Source organism: Cryptomeria japonica, chromosome 5 (genome assembly GCF_030272615.1).
Source record: "Cryptomeria japonica chromosome 5, Sugi_1.0, whole genome shotgun sequence".
Classification (NCBI taxonomy): Eukaryota; Viridiplantae; Streptophyta; class Pinopsida; order Cupressales; family Cupressaceae; genus Cryptomeria; species Cryptomeria japonica.
Genome location: NC_081409.1, coordinates 369,966,524 through 369,977,088, shown reverse-complemented (window position 1 = coordinate 369,977,088; position 10,565 = coordinate 369,966,524).

Below are 10,565 nucleotides of genomic sequence, written 5' to 3'. Positions count from 1 at the left end.
TCACTCGCTATATATATATATATATATATATTGATTATAATTAATAGAACCAACATATATGTGTGTGTTAATTAGAAATATACATTAGCTCAGCTTCAAAATATTTTTCCAAAATAACATTTCAATGGTTAAGATACATGTTGTAGTCACCAGATCAAAACATCAACTTCCAATATTGGTCAAGCCCGAAATAAACATGTCCTTGAGGTGCCAAAAACAACACACTAACGGAATGCCGCAATCACCAGAGCACAAAGTAGATCATCGGGAGAGAAATGAACCAAGATAAAGCATAGCTAAGAACTAGAGGCAACAATCAGGATCCAAGTTAACTTTGCAAGATTCAAGACGTGACAGATAGACCATCAATAGAACCAGAGCACAAGAATATGCTCATTATTGCATTCTAGAACAAACAACTTGAGCAAAAAATCTGGAGAACGACTTCCAGAGAAAAGAATAAAATGCTACGACCAACACCACAACTTACACATCCCGATACACATATTATCATATTTCTAATAAATACTTTCAAAGTAATAAAGGACAACAACATCATTGCCAACATCCATAGCAACATACATACCTATCTTCCACTGTCTGCAACACAACATAGCTATCTATCTTCCTATATGCATACTGCTCTTCATCATATCTAGAGCAATCCGGCCACCAGAGTTGATATCAATGACAACATAGACAAGTAATTCTGATAATCTCCCCTTTTGTCATTGATGGCAACATTCATCAACGATAAACAATTCTCCAACAACATGTTCAAAATACTTCTCAAACACTTCTCCCCCTTAGAAAGAAAAACTATATATCTCCAACACAACCTTCTCAAACTTTTCCAAAATTCTCTAAAATTCTCCCCCTTTGACATCAAGGACAAAGGTGGATAATCAAAAATAAAAAGAAAATTTTCTTACTTACGCTTCTGATATATTCTCTTATATTTTTCCTTTAACACATGAAGAAAGGTCTTTTATGAATTCATCGCCAAATAGATACTTAGACTCAAACTATCATTTTGCACAATTATGTTGACTACATCAGATAACAAACCAGGAATAAAGATGCTCTGTTCACACTTCTCAACTTTAGTGAGAATACTAGAGAGATGTTATAACCAAGATTCAACAATTTCTTTCACCTTCAAGAAAACACTTACCACATCTTTCTGTCTCTGATAAAATATAAGATCTATTTGCAAGGAGTTTATCTTTCTTCTCTGTGTACCATCCAGATAATTGAAGATGTCAAATGTCTTACCCAAGGAGCACAACTCAGATTCAATAGAGTCATTTTTTTCTTTAAACTACTCAACAACAACAAGCCATTGGAGAGAGTACTTGTAGACTTTGCTTACTTCTACCACACAAACTCTCATATTCCTTATGTCTTTAGATAATCTATCCTAAGAATATACACATTTGTTTTCCATGTCATCCTGAATATCTTTTTCAGCAACAAGTGCCTTAAGAGCCTGCTTCATTTGATCATTCAACACTTCACACAAAACATTCAATAGGATGCTTGCAATACTAACCAAAGAAATATTGTTCTGGACCAAATATTCAACCATAATTTCCTCAATTTTATCTTGATCATAAGAGGGTTTCTCAAGCCATAATTCACTAACCTTTTTTCAGTCCTACATCTTCCTTTAGCAAATTCAAAATATTATCAAAACTGCATGGATCATCTTCCTCATCTTCTCCTTTAATAACAACATGCATATCGTTAACTACAATAGATGATTCTAGATTAACCAAAGAAATAATCTCATGTCCAACTTCACTCTTTTTCTTATTCATTGATTCCTGAAGAGGCACTAGACTTTTCCTTTTTGAAGTCTTACTTCTGGAGGAGCTTCCCTCAGGAGTACAGATAGAACTGGGAATTAGACTAGAGAGGATCTTCTTTTGAAAATCTATGAAATATTCTTCACATACCAAATCTTTGTTTTCCAAATAGGCTAAATATCTAAAAAAAAAATTCTAATAAGAATATTCAATTTCCATGCAATATTTTCTTTTAAGGGTAAAGACTTTGTGAAGTAAATCATCAAACATATAATCAAGCAACCAAACTGAAAAGGATAAACTTGACCTTTTGTCATTTTAATCTTTTGTGCCAATTGTGTTCTCAACAATTCACATAAATCAAAGTTCTTATCTTGTTTTACCATTTGATGTGCAATGTATACAAAAATAGCCAAAGTATAACCTTCTTTATTTTTGAAAAAGATTTTATAAGATATTCCACATGCCGCATACCTTATGACAGGATCAATGATGGTGTCAATTATTAGTTCCCACTAATCACTCGTGATGCCAGTTAGGGTTTCAACTTCTTTGTTCTTGATTGATTTCTTCATCGGAAGGGGTCCATTATCACATAAACTAGAAACAACAAAAAGAGCTTCTTTTTCGAAGTCTGATAGGGCTTGTCCAAAATTATATGATCACCCTCAATGGAATTCAAGAGAAATTTTATTATGTCCTCATTTTCAAACCAAGGGAATTCGTTCCATAAATCTAAACCTTTATGTTCTAAAAATCTGATTTCCTGCATACTTTCATTTAACAAAGAATTTCCTAATTTTCTCATGATTATATTCATCTAGACAGATATCCTTTTTTTTCCGAACATATGACTTCTTAGAATCAATAGGAAAAGATATGAAAAATACCTTATGTGTGAACTTTAGTTAGGAATCTCCTTTGCTTTTCAAATGTTCTGCTACTCAAACTCTTCAATGCATTTAATTTACAAATTGACCCAAAAATTAGATATTTACCTTATTTGGTGTGCCTAGGGTTTCGTCGCCAAAAGATGTCTTATCAAAGTGACGTCATTCGTGTTTCACAATACAACATAAACAATCCACCAGATCATCAACATTATAATCATAATGCATATTTTTCACTCGAGGGGGTATTGATGGGTTTGTCTTTGAAAACTCCCCTTAAGCCTAAGCTACTAGATCAATTTCCAAAGGAAGAAGCATTGATACTGGATTTAGGTGCAGTAGAATTAATTGATTCTTTCCTTTTCCAGACCATGACATTATTCTTTTTATCTTCATTTGATTTTACCAAAGCATTCACATTTCTGCATTTGTTAGCAAAATGTCCATATTTGTTGCAACTATAGCACTTTACATTCCTTTGTCCTAAATTTATTGAATTCACTCTAGATATGCATTGATTAGATTTATGACCAAATTTGCAGCATATACAACAATAACCTTGAAAGGGAATTTTCACATGTGATCCATTCATCCCATTCACAAACGATCTATAACTTCTACTCATAACCTGATAATTGTAGTTATTAGCCTCGCGTCCAAAATTTCAACATCCAAAACATTGAACATTCCAATTTAAATTTCTTTTGCATTCTGCAAATTTGTGTCCAAAATAGTTGCACTGAAAATAATAGCCATTAAATGATGAGTACCTTTGAGCATTAGGTTGTCGAACTAGAGGCCTGTTTGCAGCAGGTCCAAGATTCCAGACTTTGTTTCTAGCTTCAATCTTCTTTTTATTCTCCATCTTTTCTTTTCCTAAACCTTTATCTTTCAAACAATTGCGGATAAATCCTAATCCTTCCTTATCCTCTTGATATTTCTGCATTGACAATAGTTGATCTGATAGCGCAATGGATTCACTAATTCTTGCTTCATATTTCAGCTATTGTAATTCTTGTTCTAGCTTTCCATTTTCTTCAGTCTTCATATTAACTATGCTCTTTAATATTTCTTCCACTTTCCTACTTTCCTCTATTTGTAAATTTAATCTCATAATGGTCTCATTTGCTTGCTTCAATTCCTTTTTAACCTTTTGTTGTCTTTCTTTGAACTTTTGGATATGCTCTCTTAGTTTCTTCACACACTCATTCACTACCTTCACATTCTCTTTCAATTATCCATTTTCATATTTCACGCTTTCAAGATCTTCAAGGGTTGTCTTCAATTCTTCATCCAAATGATATTGTCCATCTATTTCCATATGAGCCATCTATTCAAACCTGGATCTCCCTCAAGCAATTAAGCTTAGCAACAAGGGACGAGGCTCTGATACCAATTGTTGAACAAACTAGAATATTGAGAGGGGGGGTGAATCAGTATTCCTTTAATTTATAAAACTAAAAATCATAATGAAATAGAAAATGGAACATAACATAGCTGCACAAGATATACTAGATTTTTATATGTGAAAAATCCAAATGGGAAAAACCATAGAGAGGGTTAACTATCAAGAAAATATAACGTTATATGAGATTTCAAAACTAGTTCACTGCTTAGACAACAACTTACTGCTAGAAAGGCTTGCTGCCAAAATAAGTGAACTAAGAAAATTACATCTACACATTCATGGAATTAGTTTCAGCTAAGTTCTAACAATACACTGACTACTCGCAACAGATCCAGTTAAGAATATCTGCAAACCGCTGCACTATTTGACTCCACCAATCTACCCACACAATCAACTCTGATGCTTATATCTTAGTCCTTCACTCATGCCTTCCTTCTCTTTCACAATAAATCCTTTTCATACAACTTCATTCACTTGTTATGTGTATCAATGATTACAATCAAGATAACCCACATATGTGTGAGTGCTAATTAGAAATATACATTAGGTTGGCTTCAATTTTTTTTCCAAAAAAACATTTCAACGATCAAGATGCACACTGCAATCATCATATCAGAACATCAACTTCCAATGTCGGCCAAACCCGAAATAAACATGTCCTTGAGGTACCAAAAACAAACCGCTAATTGAATGTTACAATCATCGAAGCACAAAGTAGATCATCCGGAGAGAAATGAACCAAGAGCACAACTAAGAACCATAAAAAACAATCATGATCCAAGTTATCTTTGCAAGATTCAAGACATGACTGTAGACCATCAATAGAACCAAAGGGAACCAAAGCACAAGAATCTCTCATTAGTGCATACTCGAACAAACAACTGGAGTAAAACATCTGAAGAATGACTTCCAAAGAAAAGAATCAAATGCTACAACCAACACCACAACTTACACTTCCCAATACACATATTTTCATATTGATAATACACACTTTCAACACAATAAAGGACTGCAACATCATCGACATCCTCCATAGCAACATACATACCTATCTTCCATTGTCTACAATACATGACTACCAAATAAATAATAGGACTTACAATATTGAGACATATTAATACCAACATTTGGCTTTGCCACCCCTAGTTTGAGAACTTAGATCCACATGAACCTTCCTTCAAGCATTTTTTATCTTATCATGGGGATCTTTGATATTATTTAGAGAAATTATGATCACAGCCTTATTGAATTAGATAATTTTATGAAATTTTCCCTTCAATTTCTTGAGCATTACATCCCTTTCCTCCACCTACACCTTAATTTTGAGTATTTTTTCTCTAGTGTTCCAATATTCCATTAGGAAGCTTTGAATTTTATATTTATTGAACTCCACAAAAAATCATTTAAATATCTTCCAATGGTATCACTTTCCTTATGAAACTCATTTGTTTTTACAACCAATTTGTCAATAATAGAGGTGATATCATTTAATCTAGAAGAAGGGCAATGAGAGCCATCCACCTAATTTGTAACTTTATGACACAAGTCATCCACCTATGGAATTCTATTCCCAACATGTTATCTTATTGTTCCTATATTTTAATTTTTCATTTAACATCATTATGGGTTGCATCAATAGAAACTCATCAGTACTAGTTTATAAACACACTTGGAGCTTAAACCGAAGCCTCTTTGATTTCGCTTTAAATTTAGTTTAATTCCTTAGATTTTTAAGAGCCAAGATAACCTTCATAATAAAGAGACATTTATAAAAAGGGGAAGTTAGGAGGATAGAGAAGGAGGGGATTGATCTTTCCTTTTGAGAAGATGGTGAGGAGGGTCTTGAACAAATAAAGTATGAGTTGATACCAAGAGCTTAGGCTTAAGATTCATGGCATGCTTAAATAAAAGAAAGATTAAAGTTGGTATAGGGTAAGTCCCTTTCGCTCTTTTAGCTTCTAACATGAAGTATCCATGAAAGAGATGAAGAAAAAAAGAAAACAATTACCTTCCTATTATGATATAAGTGGCTCAATAGGGAGAAATGGTAAGTAAAAATTGCTTTGAACTTGCCCTCTAGTGTTATGTATTTGATGATTTGTAAAATAATTTTATCCCACAACCATGTTAGGGAGAGCCTTAAATAACTATTATATGCCTTGTTACCAATTTCTCCATCCTTTAGGAATAAGTTCACCACTTTTGAGCATCACTTTTCCTATTAGTAGAAGGGAAACATTTCTTTTTGGTCTATTTACAAAAATGCCTAAATCATTATTTAGAATGTTCTACAAATTGGAAGAGGAGAATATACTTAGTAAAGGTTACTATTGATTCACTCTAAATTGGAATTTGAATAATTAGGGTCACTATTACTAACTTACTTATCACTTAAAATTGTTACTAAATTTATTGATAGTTTAATTAGTTTTTTATTAGGGATAAAAAAGTTTTGAAGGGTCCTAGAAACCCTATACAAAATACCACAACAAATCCAAACCAATAGGTTTTGGAGGGACCTGAAACCCTATTATAGAACATTGCCTAGAGATAGAACATAGCCAACTAGTAGCCAAACAATAGTAATTAGAAAGAATAAAAAAAGAAACCCAATTGCTAAAAAAACAAGACCACAACCACAACACAAACCTTCTTAGAAAAAATAGAAAGCCCGAGACAAGAAAAACTACATGAAAAAAGTGGGATTAAACATTTTTGGTTGAAGCTACCGGTTGATGATGCTATAGATTGGGAACATCATCCACAACATGAATGCTTGACAATAACACCCTAGTAGGGGTTTGAACCTTGGGGGAAAGAACAACAACACTATAATTTAACCATAAAACTATGTCATTATCAATAAAATAAATATTATTTTTTGATCGATAATAAGTGTTTTTGTATTAATGAAAAAAGAAATTTTACATCTTCCAAAGTAGAAAAAATAGTTACCACCATAAAGCCACCCATCAAAAACAACCCAAACCACCCTACCCTGCTAAAACCACCAACCCAAACCCCCTGTACAAACCACCAACCCAAAAATTTTAGCAGTTTCTTCAAGCACAAAAAGCTCACTGCACCAGGCTGATAATGGACAAATTCGCTACAACGGATACATATGTCTTGAACAAAAAAACAAAAAACAAGGGATGAACCCCTCGAAACAAGGCATAACTAGTACTAGAAACATTTCAATCAGAGCTACTCGGGGTGAAGCTAGGGTATGATCGCCATCCGCCTTTTTCTTCCTCGAACACAAACATCTACCTTCCATCGCTCTCGCCTCCTCAATGGTCTGTTGCAACATTGCCTCGACCTCCATCAGTTGCACGAGCACTTTCAGGGCTTCCCACCCCCTTCTTGCCTCTGCTTTGTATTGTGCCTTTGTTCCATCTTCTCGCCTTCTCACAAATGGGATGAAATTCCCCTCAACCACATGGTGGAAGTTCTCAATTCCTTCACACACATCAAAACCCACGCTAGGAACCACCCATTCCAGTAATGAATCCATACCCAAGCGGTATTCCTCAGGAACAAAGGATTCCATCACCCTTCTAACTAGTTTCGTAGAATTTTCCAAGTCCAGGAACCCATGCAGAATGAGAGAATATACATCCATATTGGTTCTATACTTGTGACTCACAACACCAATGTCCTCACCCAGAATAATATGTACACTCTTCACCAATCATTCATCATTAACTAAAAACATTTGCCTCAAACATCTTTTAGATATAGGACCAAAAAAAAAAGCACAATTGTTTCTTTGTTTTCAAGGTGAAGTTTGCCTCCATTGTATTGAAATTCCACAGTATCACCACCTTCGCCCTCGTTCACTAGAGATCAACTCCGCACTAAACTTTCACAGAAATGAGAGAAAATTATTTTGGAAGCCACTTCCAAAGTTAAGTATAGAGGTAAAAATCAAACTTTCCTCATAAATGTAATGTCCCATCCCCATCCCCCGCCCTTACAAGCTGGATCTGTAGAGATACACAAGCTTTCCAATAGAAAGTATTTAAATTCAAGCACATTAATGACTTGTACTTGCCAAGAGGAACATAATTATCCACTTCCAATGATAACTGAAGCCCTCATACTAGGCTAGCCAAAAAACAACCTCATTGGCACTAGCCCACCATCCAGTTACAAAAGGGTCCAACTCACATGCCACATTGGACAAAAGGTCTGCCACCCCATTCCCTACCCTTTTAATATGTGAAATACGAAAAATCTTGAAAAAAACTTAACTTTGAGCAGATGATTGAAATGAGTTTACTTATACGGCAACAAGGAGAGGAACCCTTCGAAATTGCATCAACCATAATTTTGGAATCTCCTTCTAAATGAACCTTAAGAATGTTAAGATTTCTAGCCAACTCCACTGCAAGCAACGCTTCTTTCTCCTCCACCTTATTATTAGTGTCATTCTGCAACCTTTGAGTTCCTTTAATTAACACTTTGCCTTCAACATCACAAGCCACACATCCTGCACCTAAGATTCCTAGATTACCTCTCAAAGCTCAGAATCAAAATTTACTTTAACCCAACCTTGTTTTGGCTTGACTCACATACTGAAAGAGCCCCCACCATCATTAAGATTAACCCTAGAAAGCCCATGAGCGGGCCTCAATAAAACAAATGTTATATTTATGGTTAAATAATGAAATTAAATAATAAATGAGAATGATTTATCATTTAAAAAAAACCCCAATCCTCTTGAAAACTATTATAATTATTATGATTTCAAAGGTTAGTTAAAGATTCAATTAAATGAAATAAACTATATATTGAATTATCATTTTATGATTTTAAGTCGTTGATATCTATTGATTCATTTAAAGAGTTCAGATACTATCTATTTAAACATAAGCTTAGATAGGAAGAAATATATTAAGTGATTAAGGAATTTAATATAAAAATACTTTTAAGGGTTATAATGAGGAAGATAATTTTAATATGATTATAATTCTAATCATGATTACAAGTTGTAGTGTCATAAAATTACAACCCTAGCAATTTTAACCACATTTGGGGTCCTCACCTTGGCGACAACATCTTCTTCCCCAACCAAGACCTCTTTCTGCATTTTCACCCCTTGACCCCTTCCTGTTTGAGCCCTAAGATAGCCTCAGAACCCTATTCGGGCCCCAAGATAGGTTAGGACAGGAGTGTGGAGCCCCTACCCCACCCTCTTAAGGTGGCTCCAAGATAGGTCCCCCCGGCCCTATCTACACTTCGAGATCCCAAATGTCCCCGATCTTGGCCTTTGGTGAGATGAATTAATCTTCTGAGGCATGTGTAAAAGGGGAGTTGGTCCTCTCATTTTCATATAAGGAGGAGAGACAAGAAGTGAAATTTGGGAGGAGACCTTCATTATTGTCATCAAGCATTCAAACATTCAAGTCTTCTTCATTCATCCATTGGAGCAATATTATAAAATTCATTTGCAAGTATCTGTGTGTGTGTGTTAGGGTTTTGTCATGTTACATGTCATTTCATGCAACACTTGTGATTACATTCAAGAAGCAAAGCAATCATCATCAACAAATTACAGATCTACAAGGTATACAATTCCATTATTTACATTTCAACATTTGCAATTATTTTCTTTCAAGGTTGATTCCTCAACCAGGGTTTGACCAACGCAAACCCCTATCCACAACCTTTCTACCCTTGTTTTCTGTGTGTAGGTTGCAGGTGCGCGGCTGTACTTTCGGATTTGGACTCCATTTGTAGAGGTGGAAAAACGCTTTTCGTTTCGCGGATTATTTGGAGAACCATGTACACTTTCGCCACAGTCCTGATGAATTTTCTCCAAATTTGCAGGGCAGATTCTTATCAATCTAATTATCTTAGATCTGAAGTTACAACACAATCCCGAACCGTAGCTCCTCATTTCACTCATTTTCTCTCTTTGTTCCACATAGTCAACAAGTCAATTTTCCTATTTACAAAAGAGGGAAAAACACACTTCAACCCCTGCAATCCACTTGGAATTCACATCCTTGCCTCCTTTGGATTTGGATCTAGTGGATTCAAGCCCCTCTTTTGAATGTAAAGTTCCTCCAACTGAAAATCATCCCAGTGGTTTCCTTTCTCTCTCCTAGGTGGGGAGTCACTAGGGTTCAATTTTCCACTTTACATTTTGGTGAACCCGACGTCTTACACATTACATTTTTATTTCCCATTATTAGATCTGATGAATTGCAATTTGAATTTTAGAATTTCATTTCCAAGTTTAATCTATTTGCAAATTTTAGAGGTTAATTGCATTAAAACCCTAATTTTTCATTTTGAGGAAATTAAGCTTGTGAAGTGCAAAATTTTAATTGCTTGTTTTAGATCTGATTTCTATTTCAAAATTGCAATTCAATCTGTCTCTTTATTCTAAAAATTCATTGGTTACATAATAAAACCCTAATTTTTAAGATTCTGCTATTTTTGACCTTT